The 19,483-nt window shown below is 37.3% G+C and overlaps 1 long non-coding RNA gene across 1 annotated transcript in view; it reads left to right on the forward strand.

The window, feature by feature from the left end:
* The window catches only part of LOC309844312, an 11,842-nt gene extending 3,714 nt beyond the window's left edge, over window positions 1-8,128 (forward strand). Inside the window, exon 3 of the long non-coding RNA XR_014300601.1 lies at window positions 7,919-8,128. This is a non-coding gene — a long non-coding RNA (uncharacterized lncRNA). The remainder of the gene's footprint in view (window positions 1-7,918) is intronic.
* Window positions 8,129-19,483: the final 11,355 nt, after the last annotated feature.

Raw genomic sequence — 19,483 nt, forward strand, 5'->3', positions numbered from 1 at the left:
AGGCTTTGTACTCAAAGGAAGGAGACAAGACTCAGGAAGAGTTCTGGAGTTCTTAAGCGCATTTTAGGGATTACAGATCCAGTGGTGCTAGGCCAGTGGCAACATCTGCACTAGACTTTCTAATTATATTCTTTGGTATTCTCTCTTGCTGCTTTGTTTTCCTAGCCTGATTTTCTAGGCTCCCTAAGATTCTTTACTAAGATTTCCAGGATTCCTTAAATTCTGTGAGAAATATTTCCAATAAATTTGCTTTTTACTTAAGTTAGTGTTGATTTTAGTTGTTTGCAACCAAGGACTCTGTAGTGTAGTGAATTGTGTTCCCCCTTTATTTATATATGAAAGCACCAATCTTAGTACCTCCAAATGTGAAATTGTCACTGTGTTTGGAGATAGGGCTTTTCTGGAGTTGATTAAGTTGAAATGAGGTGATTAGGATTGGCTCTAAAGGAATCGAACCGGTCTTCTAATAAGATAAGGAAATTTGGACATACAAAGAGACATTAGAAATGGCTGCACTCAGCGGAAATACCAGACGAGGACAGAGCAGGAAAGCCACCATCTGTAAGCCAAGGAGAGAGGCCTCAGAAGAAACCACCACCTTGATCTCGGATTGCTAGCCTCCAGTATCATATGGATATAAATTTCTGTTGGGTAAGCCACCCATCTGTGGTATTTTGTCATGGCAGCTCTAGCAAAGTACTACAGCCCTGACTGGTAAAGGAGCAGTCTCTTCTGTAGATGTTGCTATTATGGTGAGCAGAGGCAAGACTGCTAGCTTATCTAAATAAATTCTTGTCATAGAAATAAGATCAATCTGTTCTTATAAGTCACTGATGCATTTTATGAGTTGAGGCAGTGCATAGTAGAAAGTATTTTGATTTATATATCATATTGGGCTCTTCAAAATGCTTCTGACATGTAGGCAGTCTCCTTTAAGACATTTTTTTTCCTCTCCAAAGTAATAAACTATTACAAAAGATTTGCCATTGTTTCAATAGAGCATGTAAAACCTCTTTTCACTTGTCAGTATGAGTTTAAATTCTGTAAACCTTCACTTCAACCTACACTGACATAAAATTTTCTTAAATGGGTAACTTATGTGGGTGACTTATCTGTTGCTATTTGAAATATTTCTTGGTGCAATTCTGATAATAGTTATTATGGCATTTGTCAAGATATCAAGATGTACAATTTCCAAATGTTTTTTGTTTCATTGAAGTTAAAACCAGTTCCCATCAATCATGTCATTGCCCTAGCAATAGTTTTCTGATGGCTTCCTATGCCCCTTTGAATTCAATACTAAGGATTCTATACTTTCCTCAGCCCAATAATGATTACTTTTTATCTGATTATTTCAGTTTATACTCTTCATTTTAGGACAACTTTCCTCTCCCCTCTGTACCCTACATACTGGACTCCACACTCTTGAATTTTTCATAAATAGTCCTGTGTATATAACAGAAACTGCCTACCTTTTATTTAGGTACCATAAATAGAAACTGATGAGTTATCTTTGATTCCTCCTTCAGCTTCCAAATCCAGTCAAGTCCTAATTATTCTTTATTTTTTTTAAAGAGAAAGAAAGCAAGAGTGTGAACGGGGAAGGGGACAGGAGGGGCAGAGGAAGACGGAGAGGAAGGCTCAAGCAGACTCCACAATGAGCAGAGGAGCCTGATGTGGGGCTTGATCCCGTGACCCTCAGATCATAACCTGAGCCAAAACCAAGAGTGGGATGCTCTACCTACTGTGCTACCCAGGTGCCCCCTAATGACTCTACCTTTTAAATATTTTTCAGATTATGCCCTTCCTACCTCACTATTTTATTCCCAGGGCATATCTCTTGAACTATTGCAAAAAACTCATATTCTCATTTTCAATATTTATTGTTCATATATGTTCTTAAAAAGTAGATTGCTAGCATTTTTAGTTAGCATATCATCAAACAAATGAACAAAGAAGAAACAAGCAGTCATAGATAAAATACTTCATGTGGCTTCATGTTTTATATACATTTCAAATAATCTGAGGATATTACATAAAATGAGTCTTATTTTCTGTTTGAAACATATGTAGGTTTTTGTGAAATTAAGTGTATATATATATTTTGTTATTGCTCAAATAACACCACAACTTCCAGATGTCTGCTATCTGAATACATTTTAGAATAACTGATTTAATCAAACACCATGTCACCTATGTATCTGGATTTAGCAGTTATCCCAGAATGCTAAAATCTTTGAAGTGGTTTTTAAGTTTGTTCCTGGAAAGAACTATCAAGTTAAATGCTTCATTTTTTTTTTTTTGTTAAGAAAACTAACTTCTACTTCTTTTCTATGATACAGTGTTTAGAAGATCAAATTTTAAAGTCATAACTATATGGGTTAAATCTCATCCTTTCCACTTCCGTGATTTTAGGCAAATTCCTGAACACCTCTAAGCTTTGGTTTTCTCATATATAAAAGAGAAATAATTATACTCTTCATAGGTTACAAAGCTATTGGAAGGATGAAATGACATAATGCATCAGAGTATATGACACATGGTAAGCACAAAATTAGTTTAGATTACCATATAATCCAGGTCATAGTATAAAGAAGTAAATAGTTTAGTGCTGACTCATTAATTTCTAAAGCAACTTACTCCAAGAAATATTAGGAGAGTATAAATGGGAGATTGGGTGACTAGGTGTGGGAGCTGAGGCAGAAGAAGCCAAGAAGTAAGGAGAGGATTTCCTTGTGTCAAGTGTGGCCAAATGATCAGTGATGATGTTAGGTGGGTTATATCAGTAATGTACAGAGAGTAGGGGATAGAAGGTAATGCATCCAGTTTTGGCTCAGTTGCATATAGGGTGGTGCTAGTGGGACATCATGTGGAGAAATGGCATATGGATATTTGACATATGGCATATTGAAAACTCAGGAGAGACTTTGGAACATATGAATGTCAATGGGAATGGATGATGTTGAGGGAGATTATACAGAGCAAAAACAGTAGGAATATAGGGGAACAGCATTTAAAAGGCAAACATAGGAAAAGCAGCTCAGGGAGGAAAGTGAGAAGAAGCAACTGTGACAGGGATGCTTACTGAGATGAACCTTTCAGGTAGGAGATTGTCAACGGTAATTTTGACTCTGGAGTTGGTTTAAAAATGTACCTCATTTAGAATTAGGATAATTGTACTGAGCATCCAATGTAAGACATAAAGTTCCAGTGTTTGTAGATATTTCAAACTGTCTTGGCCTCATTTCTTTCCATGTGTATATAGATACTGTTATTTGCTGGTAACCTGCATTTTGTGATTAGGGTACTGTATTTAGGATATGGTTGCTCTTAGTCCTTCTTTGGGGTATATTCTTCTGCCAGATCTCCACATAACTGGCTCATTTTCATCTCAGCGGTCTCAGCTCAAATGCCAGTTCCTCCAAATGCCTACCTATGACCATTATATCTAAATGACTTCCATCACCCAATTCCCAGGTGATCTCCATCTCATCACTCATCATTTCTTTAATAGCATTTACCACAGTTTGTAATTACTTTGTGCTTTTGATTCTTTATTTCTTTTTTTAAAGGATTTTATTTATTTATTTGACGGACAGAGATCAAAAGTAGGCAGAGAGGCAGGCAGAGAGAGAGGAAGGGAAGCAGGCTCTCCACTGAGCAGAGAGCCCGATGCGGGGCTTGATCCCAGGACCTGAACTGAGGGCAGAGACTTTAACCTGCTGAGCCACCCAGGCACCCCTGTTTCTTTATTTCTTAATCAGATGTCACTTGCCCCAGAATGTAGACTTCATGGGAGCAGGGATCCTAAGTGTCTTATTTACCACTACATTTATAGCATCTAATACAACCTGTCTCTTAGAATGAACTCAATGAATATTTGTGTGTGTGTGTGTGTGTGTGTGTGTGTGTGTGTGTGTGTGTGTGTTTTAAGTAAATGGTGATTAAGGACTGAGGTGATAGCTGAGAGTTCCTTCCCATTTGCTCTGCAAAAGTATATTTAGTTTTGGCATTTATCTTATCTATGGAAAATGAATTTGATAAAAAGCCTCTGGGCCAAGATGTTTTGAGCATCAACCTCCATCTGAGGAATTTTCCAGTAATTATGGGGATGTGCTATATGTCACCAAATGCCAAGATTCCACAAGAAAAGGACAACATTTAATAGGTGAGGTTTCTGAGGATAAACATCTTTAATTAGGTGTAGAGACGCATTTGTAGGCTTCCTTTCTTCCAGTTCTCTTGATGACACAGCTTCTTATTATGAAATGTGGATTTTTAATGGTGTGTTGGGGTGGGGGGGATGGGGAATGGGCAATGTGGAGAAGGATGTAAACGTTATTAAAATATTTACTTGTGCTGTGGTCTTGAAATGACTCTTTGTCTTCTTTAATGATGAGTGTTCGCAACATAAAATTTAACTACATTCCAAAATTTCTGCAAGAGAAGGTGTCTTTCTGCAATAGTTCCTGCAGTTCCTGGAGGAGACAAGTAGTGTCACTAGCAATCACATTTTCCGAATTAAGAAGTGGGAAACATAATCTGACAAATTTATTCATGTTCTCATGAGGAAATAAAGACAGAACATCTGAAATTGAAGCAGTCCTAAAAAACATTCATGACATATGGGTGACAAAGATATGCCAACAGGATATGTGATGGTGTGATAAAAATGACTTCTCACCTAGGGAAGTCAGAGAGAGGAGCTTAGAGGAGGTGCTGTTTGAACTCTGAATATAGGAGTTTACCAAGCAGAGTGGAGAGTGGTGGGTATTTCAGACAAAAGATAGCATGTGCAAATATATGACTGTGTGAAAGTACATGACATTTTTGGGGAATGCCAGTGATTTGGTGAAGATGTGTTAGGACAGTGACAAGGGATGAAGTTAAAAACATTTTAGGATTAGATTTTAAAGGGCCTTATATATCATTTTAAAGGACTTGGACTTTAAAGTTTTTTTTTTATTTTTTTAAGATTTTATTTATTTGTCAGAGAGAGAGCGTGAGCGAAAGCGAGCACAGGCAGACAGAGTGGAAGGCAGAGTCAGAGGGAGAAGCAGGCTCCCTGCGGAGCAAGGAGCCCGATGTGGGACTCGATCCCAGGACGCTGGGATCATGACCTGAGCTGAAGGCAGCTGCTTAACCAACTGAGCCACCCAGGCGTCCCAGGACTTGGACTTTAAACTGAAGTTATTAGTGAGCCATTCAGGGTTTTTATAGAGATATATGATCTCAGATATATATTTTAGCCAAGATAAATCTGACAAAAGATAAATTAGAGGAGAGACTAGACAGAGATCAATTATTAGGCTACTGTAGTAGTCTTAGAGAGAAATGATGACAGTTTTGCAGAGATAGTGATGATGAAGAGAGGAAATAAATTGTTATTTAGGAGGTATAAACAATGAGGGTAAATCTATATCAAAGTCCTGAGAAGTGAGGAGAAATAGGAATTGAGGACAATTTTATGTTTTCTGTCTTGGAAACTGGGTTGAAGATCTAGAAGAACTAGCTGAACTGGGAGCAAAGAGAAAGGAAAACAAGAATTTGGTTCTGGTTAAGCTGAGTTGGCTTTCTGGTGACATATGACAGGAAGTTGACAATACAAATATTTGGAAATTTGGAAGACAGGTCAGAACTAGAATAATGTATCTCTCAAATAATGATTTGAGACTAAACATAGGAGAATATATTAAACAATATAGCTGACATTTGGAACCTTTGGAGTAGTTGAGATCACTGAGGAAGAGAATAAAGTGAGAAGGTAAGAGGGCTGTGATAAGACTCCTCAGGAACAGTAAAGTTCAAAGAATGCAACATAGAAGTTGGTGGTAATATAAAAATATGTCCACATATTAACTGATACTTCTCAAGAGGTAGAATCTAATTCCTCTCTTCTTGAGTGTTGGACTGGGTTTAGTGGCTTACTTCCAACAAATAGAATTCAAGTAAAAGTGGCAGTGTACAACTTTAAATACTAGAGCATGAAAGGTATTGCAGTTTTCTGTCTGTCTGTCTTCCTGTCTATCTACCTCTTTGCTTAATTTGGGGGAAGTCATATGCCACGTCATGAAGACAATCAGACAGCCTATATGTAGAAGGACCCATGGAATGAGGAACCAAGATTTCTAGCAATTGAGGTCGAAGTGGGGAACTGTGGGGAACTGGAACACCTGTAATAAGCTGGAGAGGAACTGAGGACTTCTGCCAATAGCCACATGGAGGAAGCTCTTGAAAGATGACCCTCCAGTCCCATTCCAACCTTTAGGTGACTATCGCCCCAGGCAATGTCATAACTGCACCTCATCAGAGACCTGAGCCAGAGTGAATTCCTGACCAACAGACACTTGGTGTGAATTAACATTTGTTGCTTTGAGCCTCTAAGTTTTAGGGTGATTTGTTACACAGGAATAGATAACTAATACAAGGACACTGAAGGAAAAAAAAAGGGGGGGTTGTCAGAGATGTGGGAGAAAAATAAAGAACAGTGCTGAAAAAACCAGAAGAGGAGAGTTTTTAGGAGGAGGAGTTATGTCAAATGCAATAGGTGAAAGTACTACACTTGGAAAAGACCTTTGGTTCTGGTTAGGAGGGCCGTGGTGATCTAAGTTTAACTAGAGTTTATGGTAATAAAAGCCATATAGAAAAATCAATTAGAGGGGCGCCTGGGTGGCTCAGTGGGTTGAGGCCTCTGCCTTCAGCTCAGGTCATGATCCCGGGGTCCTGGGATCGAGGCCCGCATCGGGCTCTCTGCTCAGCGGGGAGCCTGCTTCCTCCTCTCTCTCTGCTGGCCTCTCTGCCTACTTGTGATTTCTGTCTGTCAAATAAATATATAAAATCTTAAAAAAAAAAGAAAAATCAATTAGAAAGTGGGAACAATAAGTATAAATGACATCTTAAGGATACTGGAAATAAGAGGGAAAAAATTTGATTGAGGGAATGACAAAAATAAGGAAATATCTGTCCAAGGTAGTGGGGAAGAATGAATGTGTTTATAGGTTGTGAGGTCAAAGACAGCCTAGATGTAGCAATTATTTTATTTTATTTTTTAAAGACTTTATTTGAGAGAGAGTACAAGCAGGGGGAAGGACTGAGGGGGAGGTACTAACAGACTCTCCACTGAACAGGGAGCCTGACAAGGGACTTGATCCTACCACCCTGAGATCATGACCTGAGACGAAGATGCTTAACCCACTGAGCCACCCAGGCACCACTAGCTTTAGCCATGATGGGTGAATTAGTCAAATTCAAGGAGGCTGAATATGATTGCATGGAAAACATAGGAAGAAATGTTTTCTCTGGATAGGTTAGGGAAATGCCAGTCTCTATGAAATAAGAGGAAATGGAATATGAGGCATAAATAAAGGTATTTTGAGGTAAAGGTAAAAACAAATGAAATTTTTTCCCCAGTAGTCCACTTAAAAGAAAAACCACTGACTAAAGGTAAGGAGAGCAAGGTGGGTAGGCAGGTAACTTTGGACCTCACTGGGAAGCATTCTGTACCTGTACCAGATCAGTCTCTCCTTCCTTGATCTCTCTCCACAATGGACATTTTCCCTCCAGTTCATCTACTATTGAACACTGCTAAAGGAAATCATGCTGATTGGTATTTCTAATGTGTTTAAAATATATTCTCTCCTGTATGTTCTTATGAGGTAAGGGTTTTTCTTTAAATGGAGTATGTTATATAACTTCCAATAGAGGAAGAAAATGGCAGCTACTTTGTTGAGGCCTACAGAATAGGATATAGGAAGTGACATGCTGATTCACTATCAGTTGTCTTATTGAAGGCTATAGCCCAGTTGTCTATGCAGCTTTCTGACTCCTTCTTGTTACTGAGGATTAATGGCTTATCACAGTTTATCGTCTGACTTGCAGTATTTTTTTTTTTTTTTTACTTTATTTATTCATTTGACAGAGAGCAATCACAAGTAGTCAGAGAAGCAGGAAGAGAGAGAGGAAGAGAAGCAGGCTCCCCGCCAAGCAGAGAGCCCAACACGGGGCTCGATCCCAGGACCCTGAGATCATGACCTGAGCCGAAGGCAGAGGCTTTCACCTACTGAGCCACCCAGGCGCCCCAGTATTTTTTTTTTTTAACCAACTACAATAAACTCTCGAGTAAATTGGAGGGAGAATTGGGACATATTAATTCAAATGTCAAGTGCAAACAAAACTCAAAGATACACAGAGCAAACAGTCTTCTTTAGTAAACGGTCTCCTTTATGTATTGTGAGGCAAAGGTTGGTAGCACAAACAGATCTGAAAACACCATTATGTGAAAGAAGCACAATATATGCAGCAAACTTTATTTGATGGCTTTGATCAAGTTATTAATTTCTTATGAAAATGCAACGGATTCTCCAAATGGAATAACTTTCATATAAAAAAATACGGAAATTTTCTGACATTTACGTGTGAATCCAGTGTGTAATTCATGTTTCATTGCCATATGTCAAGGCTAAAAATCAAAATATGCTTTTTTGCCAGTTAAATAGAAAATAGGTTTTTAAGTTGCTGTAGTCTAAGTTTTAGGGCTTATGATCTGATAGCTCTGATTGAATAGCTGTAAGAATTGTATAGTGACCTAAACATTTGCAGAATGCTTTCACTTACATCACCTATATGAGCTAATAAATAAAATCGATTTCTAAAGGTAGAGTTATAATAACTTCCAGTTTTCAAGTAAGAAAATTTAGGCTTATATAAAACCCGTTAGTTTCCTAGACTCATTTAAGTTGAAGAGACAGGAACTCTCTTCTTCAAAGTCAAGGCTTTTAAGTAATTAGGCAGCACGGATTTTACTGGTGTTCGGTTTTCAGTTCAACCAGTATTTATTGAGAACCACATACTTTTGGTACTGTGCTTGGTGAAATTGTTTTCTTTTTAAGCCCCTGGTGATTATTTATTTATTTATTTATTATATTTTTTTAATTAAATTTATTTATTTTCAGCATAACAGTATTCATTATTTTTTCACCACACCCAGTGCTCCATGCAATCCGTGACCTCTATAATACCCACCGCCAGGTACCCTGACCTCCCACCCCCCCGCCACTTCAAACCCCTCAGATTGTTTTTCAGAGTCTATAGTCTCTCATGGTTCACCTCCCCTTCCAATTTCCTCAACTCCCTTCTCGTCTCTAACTCTCCATGTCCTCCATGCTATTTGTTATGCTCCACAAATAAGTGAAACCATATGATAATTGACTCTCTCTGCTTGACTTACTTCACTCAGCATAATCTCTTCCAGTCCCGTCCATGTTGCTACAAAAGTTGGGTATTCGTCCTTTCTGATGGAGGCATAATATTCCATAGTGTATATGGACCACATCTTCCTTATCCATTCGTCCGTTGAAGGGCATCTTGGTTCTTTCCATAGTTTGGCGACCATGGCCATTACTGCTATAAACATTGGGGTACAGATGGCCCTTCTTTTCACTACATCTGTATCTTTGGGGTAAATACCCAGGATTGCAATCACAGGGTCATAAGGAAGTTCTATTTTTAATTTCTTGAGGAATCTCCACACTGTTCTCCAAAGAGGCTGCACCAACCTGCATTCCCACTAAGAGTGTAAGAGGGTTCCCCTTTCTCCACATCCCCTCCAACACATGTTGTTTCCTGTCTTGTTAATTTTGGCCATTCTAACTGGTGTAAGGTGATATCTCAATGGGTTTTAATTTGAATCTCCCTGAGGGCTAGTGATGATGAACATTTTTTCATGTGTCTGATAGCTATTTGTATGTCTTCACTGGAGAAGTGTCTGTTCATATCTTCTGCCCATTTTTTTTTTTTTTTTTATATGATTGCCTGTTTTGTGTGTGTTGAGTTTGAGGAGTTCATTATAGATCCTGGATATCAACCTTTTGTCTGTACTGTCATTTGCAAATATCTTCTCCCATTCCGTGGGTTGCCTTTTTGTTTTTTTTTTTTTTTGACTGTTTCCTTTGCTGTGCAGAAGCTTTTGGTTTTGATGAAGTCCTAAAAGTTTATTTTCGCTTTTGTTTCCTTTGCCTTTGGAGACATATCTTGAAAGAAGTTGCTGTGGCTGATATTGAAGAGATTACTGCCTATGTTCTCCTCTAGGATTCTGATGGATTCCTGTCTCACGTTGAGGTCTTTTATCAATTTTGAGTTTATCTTTGTGTACGGTGTAAGAGAATGGTCGAGTTTCATTCTTCTACATATAGCTGTCCAGTTTTCCCAGCACCATTTATTGAGGAGACTCTCTTTTTCCCACTGTATATTTTTTCCTGTTTTGTCGAAGATTAATTGATCATAGAGTTGAGGGTCCATATCTGGGCTCTCTACTCTGTTCCACTGGTCTATGTGTCTGTTTTTATGCCAGTACCATGCTATCTTGGTGACCACAGCTTTGTAATAAAGCTTGAAATCAGGTAACGTGATGCCCCCAGTTTTATTTTTGTTTTTCAACATTTCTTTAGCGATTCGGGGTCTCTTCTGATTCCATACAAATTTCTGGATTATTTGCTCCAGCTCTTTGAAGAATACTGGTGGATTTTTGATCGGAATGGCATTAAAAGTATAGATTGCTCTAGGCAGTATAGACATTTTAACAATGTTTATTCTTCCGATCCAAGAGCATGGAATGGTCTTCCATCTTTTTGTGTCTTCTTCAATTTCCTTCATGAGTGTTCTGTAGTTTCTCAAGTATAGATCCTTTACCTCTTTGGTTAGGTTTATTCCCAGTTATCTTATGGTTCTTGGTGCTATAGTAAATGGAATCGATTCTCTAATTTCCCTTTCTGTATTTTCATTGTTAGTGTATAAGAAAGCCATTGATTTCTGTACATTGACTTTGTATCCTGCCACGTTGCTGAAATTGCTGTATGAGTTCTAGTAGTTTGGGGGTGGAGTCTTTTGGGTTTTCCATATAAAGAATCATGTCATTTGTGAAGAGAGAGTTTGACTTCTTCATTGCCAATTTGGATACATTTTATTTCTCTTTGTTGTCTGATTGCTGTTGCTGGGACTTCTAATACTATGTTGAACAAGAGTGGTGAAAGTGGGCATCCTTGTCTTGTTCCTGATCTCAACGGGAAGGCTGCAAGCTTTTTCCCATTGAGGATGATATTTGCTGTGGGTCTTTCATAGATAGATTTGATGAAGTTCAGGAATGTTCCCTCTATCCCTATACTTTGAAGCGTTTTAATCAGGAACGGATACTGGATTTTGTCAAATGCTTTTTCTGCATCAATTGAGAGGACCATGTGGTTCTTCTTTCTTCTCATATTAATTTGTTCTATCACATTGATTGATTTGCGAATGTTGAACCATCCTTGTAGCCCAGGGATGAATCCCACCTGGTCATGGTGGATAATCTTTTTAATGTGCTGTTGGATCCTGTTTGCTAAGATCTTGTTGAGAATCTTAGCATCCATATTCATCAGTGATATTGGTCTGAAATTCTCCTTTTTTGGTAGGGTCTTTGCCTGGTTTGGGGATCAGGGTAATGCTGGCTTCATAGAAAGAGTCTGGAAGTTTTCCTTCTGCTTCAATTTTTTGAAACAGCTTCAGGAGAATAGGTATTATTTCTTCTTTGAAAGTTTGGTAGAATTCCCCAGGGAATCTGTCAGGTCCTGGGCTCTTGTTTTTCTGGGAGGTTTTTGATCACTGCTTCAATCTCGTTACTAGATATCGGTCTCTTGAGGTTGTCGATTTCTTCCTGGTTCAATTTTGGGAATTTATAGTTTTCCAGGAATGCATCCATTTCATCAAGGTTGCTAAGCTTATTGGCATATAACTGTTGATAATAACTTCTGATGATTGTTTCTGCTTCCTTGGTGTTAGTTGTGATCTTTCCCTTTTCATTCATAATTTTATGAATTTGGGCTTTCTCTCTTTTCTTTTGGATTAGTGTGGCCAGTGGCTTATCGATCTTATTGATTCTTTCAAAAAACCAACTTCTAGTTTCACCGATAAGTTCTACTGTATCTCTGGTTTCTACCTCATTGATCTCAGCTCTAATCTTGATGATTTCCCTTCTTATGTGTGGAGTTGGTTTGATTTGTTGTTGATTCTCCAGTTCTTTAAGGTGTAGAGAAAGCTGCTGTGTTCTGGATTTTTCAATTTTTTTGAGGGAGACTTGGATGGCTATGTATTTCCCCCTTAGGACCGCCTTTGCTGTATCCCATAGGTTTTGGACCGAAGTGTCTTCATTCTCATTGGTTTCCATGAATTATTTCAGTTCTGCTTTGATCTCCTGGTTGATCCAAGCATTCTTAAGCAAAGGTATAATTAAATTATAGGTCAAATTTTCATTTTCTGATTTCACATTAACTTAGAAAACTATATATCTCTCTTCATAAAGTTTAATTTCTTACAAAATACTTGTTCTGTGTATTGCATTAGCTTTGTAGTCAACTTTTCTGATTTCAGATAGTAAATCCCCTAATATTGAAAGAAATAATCAGCAAGAAAAATCTCAAATACACAACCTAATATTCCACCTAAACGAGCTAGTAGGAGAACAACAAATAAAACCTAAACCCAGAAGAAGAGGGAAATAATAAAGATTAGAGCAGAAATAAATGATATGGAAACAAACAAACAAAAATCGATCAATGAAACCAGGAGCTGGTTCTTCAAAAAAAAAAAAAAATAAATAAATAAAAAAACAACTGATAAACGCTTTGCCAGACTCATTAAAAAGAAAAGAGAATGGACCTAGATAAATGAAATCACAAATGAGAGAGGAGAAGTCACAGTCAACACTACAGAAATACAAACAATTAGAATATTATGAAAAATTATATGCCAACAAATTGGGCAAGCTGGAAGAAATAGATAAATACCTAGAAACATAAATTACCAAAACTGAAATAGGAAGAAATAGAAAACTTGAACAGACCCAAAATCGGCAAAGAGAATCAGTAATCAAAAATCTCCCAAAAAAGAAATGTCTAGGGCTAGAAGACTTCATAGGAGAATTCTCTAAAACTTTTTCTTCTTAAATTAAAAAAATTTTTTTTAAATTTCCTTTCAGCGTAACAGTATTCATTGTTTTTGCACCACACCCAGTGCTCCATGCAATATGTGCCCTCCCTAATACCCACCACCTGGTTACCCCAACCTCCCACCCCCCGCCCCTTCAAAACCCTCAGTTTTTTTTTTTCAGAGTCCATAGTCTCTTATGGTTCACCTCCCTCTCCAATTTCCCTCAACTCCCTTCTCCTCTGCATCTCCCCATGTCCTCCATGTTATTTGTTATGCTCCACAAATAAGTGAAACCATATGATAATTGACTCTCTCTACTTGACTTATTTCACTCAGCATAATCTCTCCCCCAAACTTTTAAGGAGGGTTTGTACCGATTCTTTTCAAACTGCTCCAAAAAATAGGAAAGGAAGGAAAACTTCCAAAGTCATCCTATAAGGCAAACATTTCCTTGATTCCAAAATTGGACAAGACCCTACTAAAAAGGAGAACCACAGGCCAATAACCCTGATGAACATGGATGCAAAAATTCTCAACAAACTACCAGCAAATCAAATCCAACAGTACATTAAAAGAATCATTCACATGATCACATGGGATTTATTCCTGGGTTGCAAGGGTGGTTCAATATTTGCAAATCAATCAACATGATACACTGCAATAATAAAAGAAAGGATAAGAACCATATGATCCTCTCAAAAGATGCAGAAAAAGCATTTGACAAAATACAGAATACATTCTTGATAAAAACCCTCAATAAAGTAGGGTTAGAGGGAATATACCTCAACTGCATAGGCTGTGTAGAAAAGACCCACAGCCAATACCACCCTCAATGGGAAAAAAAATCAGGAACAAGACAGGAACAAGACAGGGATGTCCATTCTCACCATTGTTATTTAACATGGTACTTGGAATCCAGGCCTCAGCAATCAGACAACAAAAAGAAAAACAAGGCATCCAAATTAGCAAAGAAGAACTTTCACTATTTGCAGAGGACATAATAGTCTATGTAGAAAGCCTGGGAGACTGCACCAAAAATTTCTAGAAGTGATACACGAATTTAGTAAAGTCAGAGGATACATAAATCAATATACAGAAATCAGATTTCTATACACCAATAATGAAGCAGCAGAAAGAGAAATCAAAGAATGGATCCCATTTACAATTGCACTAAAACCCATATGATACCTAGGAACAAACCTAACAAAGAGGTAAAAGATCTGCACTCTGAAAACTGTAAAACACTGGTGAAAAAAAACTGAAGATGACACAAAGAACTGGAAAAACATACCATGCTCTTGGATTGGAAGAACAAATATTGTTAAAATGTCTATTCTACCCAAAGAAATCTATACATTTAATGCAGTCACTATCAAAATAGCACCAGCATGATTCACAGAGCTAAAACAAGTGATCCTAAACTTGTATGGAACCACAAAAGACACTGAATAGCCAAAACAATCTTGAAAAAGAAAAGCAAAGTTGGAGTGATCATCAATTTCAGATGTCAAGTTATATTACAAAACTGTAGTCATCAAGACAGTATGGTACTGGCACAAAAACTGACACATAGATCAATAGAATAGAATAGAAAACCCAGAAATGATCCACAACTATATGGTTAACTTATCTTTGACAAAACAGGAAAGACTATCCCATGGAAAAAAGACAGTCTCGTCAATAAATGGTGTTGGGAAACCTGGACAACAGCATGCAAAAGAATGAAATTTGATCACTTTCTTATACCACACACAAAAATTAAATTCAAAATCGGTGAAAAACCCAAATGTGAGATAGGTAACCACCAAAATCCTACAGGAGAAGGTAGGCAGTAACTTCTTTAATACGGCTGTAGCAAATTCATTCTAGATATGTTTCCTGAGGCAAGAGAAACAAAAAACAAAAATAAATTATTGGGACTTCACCACGTTAAAAACTTCTATATGGTGAAGGAAACAATAAAACTTGAAGGCAAACTTTGGAATGGGAGAAGATATTTGCAAATGACATATCTTATGAAGGGTCAGTATCCAAAATCTGTAAGGAACGTGTCAAACTCAACACCCCAAAACCAAATAACCCAGTCAAAAGATGGGCAAAAGACATGAATAACCATTTTTTTCTAAAGACATCGAGATGGGTAACAGACATATGAAAAGATGCTCAACATCACTCAGCATCAGGGAAATACCAATCAAAACTACAATGAGGTACCACCTTAAACCTTTCAGAATAACTGAAATTAACTAGTCAGGAAACAACAGGTATTGGCGAAGATTCAGAGAAAGGGGAATCCTCTTACACTGTTGGTGGGAATGCAAACTGGTGCAGCCACTCTGGAAAACAGTATGGAGGTTCCTCAAAAAATTAAAAACAGAGCTACCCTCTGACACAGCAATCGCACTAGTAGGTATTTATCCAAAGGATACAAAAGTACTGATTAAAAGAGATACATGTACCCCAATGTTTATTGCAGCATTATCAATAACCAAATTATGGAAAGAGCCCAAATATCCATAGACTGACGAATGGATAAAGAAGAGGTGGTATCTGTATACAATGGAATAATACTCAGCCATAAAAAGAATGAAATCTTGCCATGTGCATGACATGGATGGAGCTAGAATACCATGCTAAGCAAGATAAATCAGTCAGAGAAAGACAAGTACCATATGATTTCACCCTATGCAGAATTTAAGAAACAAAACAGATGAATGTAGAGGAAGGGAAAGGAAAATAATATAAGATAAAAACAGAAGGGAAGCAAACCAAAAGTTACTCTTACTATAGAGAACAAATGGAAGGTTGCTGTAGGGGAGATGAGTGGGGGGATGGACTGAATAATGTGATGGGCATTAAGGAGGGCACTTGTGATAAGCACTCGATGTTGTATGTAAGTGATGAATTACTAAATTCTACATCTGAAACTAATATTACACTGTATGTTAACTAACTGGAATTTAAATACAACATGAAAAAAAATTAACATTCAGAAAATCTACATAAGTAGTTTAACTGATGTATTTCAAAAGACCACTGCATGAATTAACAAAATTATATGTGGGTAAAATACACATTAAAAGTAGAAGATGTGTCACTTTAATGTAACAGAGTAGGAAAATTGATTGACATAATTTCAGACTCCACATTACAACCAAACTTTCTAAAAAAACTACCCATTTTTTGAGTCATGGTATATTATTAAATAATGAGATTCACAATTATTATTTTTTTATTCACAGTTATTTTAAAAAATAGTAAAGTTCCTTCTCTTTTCTTCTTTTTTTTTTTTTAGATTTTTATTTATTTATATGACAGAGAGAGAGAGATCACAAGTAGGCAGAGAGGCAGGCAGAGAGAGAGAGGAGAAAGCAGGCTCCCTGCTGAGCAGAGAGCCCAGTGTGGGGCTCGATCCCAGGACCCTGAGATCATGACCTGAGCCGAAGGCAGAGGCTTAACCCACTGAACCACCCAGGCGGCCCTCCTTCGATTTTCTAACAGTCTATCTGTGTGAGACTGGATTTTCATCTTCTTTTAATCAGGAAGCAAGTATGAATATCCAATCACCTTCTACTAATAGATATTAAAGGAGTTTACAAAAATACTGCTCTTTCCATTAAGTTTTTATTCTGGACAATATTGTTATTTTTCATAAAAATAGTTAACATGTAAGAGGTTTATTGTTACTTTATTTTGTTTATTTATTTAAAAAGATTATTTATTTATTTGACAGAGAGAGAAGGCACATGAGTGGGGGAGGAGAAGAGGGAGAGAGAATCCACAAGCAGATTTCTCGCTGACTGTGGTGCCTGACAGGGTGTGCAGGAGCTCCCTCCCAGGACCCTGAGATTATGACCTGTGCTGAAACCAAGAGTCAGCCACTTAAACCACTGAGCCACCTAGGCGTCCCTACTGTTACTTTAAAATGAATGAATATGGGATGTGTGAGTGGCTCAGTAGGTTGATTGACCTGCTTTTGATTTCAGCTCAGGTCTTGATCTCAAGGTTGTGAGACTGAGCCCTGTGTCAGGCTCTGTACTCAGTGGAGAGTCGACTTGAAATTGTCTCTCTCCTTCTTTCTTGGTCCCTCCCTCCTCTCACTCTTTCTCTCAAATAAACAAATAAAAATCTTTAAAATGAATGACTATGTGTTAAGCAAACTTCTCAGTATTAATTTCTAGTATGGTAAATATTCAGTGATTAGTCCTCATAAACAAAAGCTCTTTGGTTTCTCAATCATTTTTAAGAACAAAGCGGTCATGAGATCAACAAATTTGAGAATTGTTGTACGTGCAGTAAGACAGATGATGGAATACTTGGATTTCTAAGTTGAACAGATAAGGTTTCTCTCTATACTGCAGAGAGCAAAGGAACTTTTCTCTGTTGTCCTTGCTTGCAGAGTCTAAGTCAATTTTTGTCACACAGAGTTTCCAGTGTCAGGCTTGAGGTCTTTACTGTGCAGTAGGATCAGTGGTGGGCTGCAGCCAGCTCTTGGACCTTTGACATTTCTTATAGCTGGTATTAGTATATCATAAAAGTAGATTGGCAAGTTTTTAGGAATTATGCATGACAGTTGTTAAAAATCCATTTTTAAGAAATTAAATTATACTGATAAGTATAAATATAATACACTTATACTTATAAGTAAATCAGTTGTATTACAAATAAATAATAGATATGTTAGGCCATAAGTAAATAATAAATATTCAGCATTCTCCACACTCTTGAGATGATATCTATTGTATCTGTAATGGCAACATTACATGATTACATGCTAGTGTGCGTCTCTTTCTTACTATATTCAGTCATGTTACGTGATTAGCTTGAAATCAACCACAATGGAATATTTACAATATGGAGTTAGGCAATTCCTACAAATCAGTGTTCCCCTCCCCCTTCTACCCCTATCTACCTCCCCCCACAAAGAACTGGTTGATAAGCATTTGCCAACATATCAATGAATATGATGATCTTTTATTATATTAATTTGAGTTTTCTCCTCTTATATTTATATCTCCGCTCTACTAGGAGCAAATAGTTTGGTCTTTATTCTTCTTCATCTCAAGAAGAATTTGTATTACCTGAATGGAGATACTACTTGCAAAGAGCTGTTTTCTTCCTTTGTTTTATGGAGAGAGCTGAGCTTCTAAAGACTAGTCAGTGCAGAGAAGAAAGTTGAATCCCTTCAAGGAAAGTGAATAAAGGAAGAGAAATTCCTCAAGACTAGGAATGGAGGTTCATGCCCCTCAAGAATAGTGATAACCCACAGTCTAGTACCTAGTAATATCCTCAGGAACTGGCAAGAGATCTGAATAGATCCACCACGTGTTGTTCCTAGAGAGACCTGGTCCACAGAAAGGGGGACTCATAGCTTTGATAAAGATTCTAGGGCTCAGGTTTGACACAAATGAGTAGAGTTGTTTGCCTTCAGGAACCAAGTGGCTTTGGAAGACATCACGGGAGAATATATTAAGGAAAGATGAGACGATGCTTGTGAACTCTTAAGGACCTCAGAAGAATTTTCTCCTTGTTAATGGAATGGGAAGTTGGAGATGGAATTAATTTGATTTATAAGGAAAAATGGAATTTGGCATTTCTTGCAAATGTGTTTATGGTTGGAAATACAGTATATGTCAGTGAGTGTTCTACGAAGAATGTTTGTATATTTATTTATTATAAGGAATTGGCTCATGTGATTTTGGGAGCTAGCCTGCCTAAAATTTGTAGGGCAGGTGGGCAGCCTGTAAACTCACCATCTTGAGCCAAAAATTCCTTCTCTTCTGTGAAACTTTAGTTTTGCTTCCTAAAGCTTTTTTATCCTTAAAATTACCTATGTATTTGCTTTTGTCATCATAGACAAAATAAAAAGGTTCTTGAAATGTCCTTAAGGAAAAAGCAGAGAAATTAAAAATATCAGGTACTTTTCTAGAGCCAATTATAAGCTTAGTGTAAATTAGAAGTCCTTAAAAACAGATTAATTCTTAGAAACAAGCACCAACAAACACATTTTTTCTTCCCCAATTTTAAAGAGACTTCTGTGACTGCTTCATGTGTGGTAAATCTGATTTAGTCCCATTCTTCTCATTTCCACAATATTTTTAGAAAATACTAATAATAGTTGGCATTTGAAAAGTCCTTCATAAACCAGGAAAAAATAATTCTTAATATATAAGAAGACACCTTAGTATATTGGAATTAAGATAGAAGTAAAAATTATATGAATTAACTGGTATTTCAAAGGGTCATAAATAGATTATTTATGGTGCTTTTCTTCCTGAAGCCCTCCCAAGGTCCTTTTGTTCTTTATAATAAGGCAAAAAAGTTTAATCAATAGGAATGAGCTTGGTTCCAAGATAAGAGTTAACCTTGGATTTGAATGATTCTATTGATTCGGCTTTATGAACCGTGAGGCAGGATTGCATCTAAGGATTGGGGTGTACTTTAGTTTAAAATGAGTGCTCCTTAAGTTGTTGGCAAATAGACTTCAATTGCCAATAAACTTGGTTGAGACAGGCTCAAACAATAG

Source organism: Mustela nivalis (genome assembly GCF_964662115.1).
Source record: "Mustela nivalis genome assembly, chromosome: 11".
Taxonomy (NCBI): domain Eukaryota; kingdom Metazoa; phylum Chordata; class Mammalia; order Carnivora; family Mustelidae; genus Mustela; species Mustela nivalis.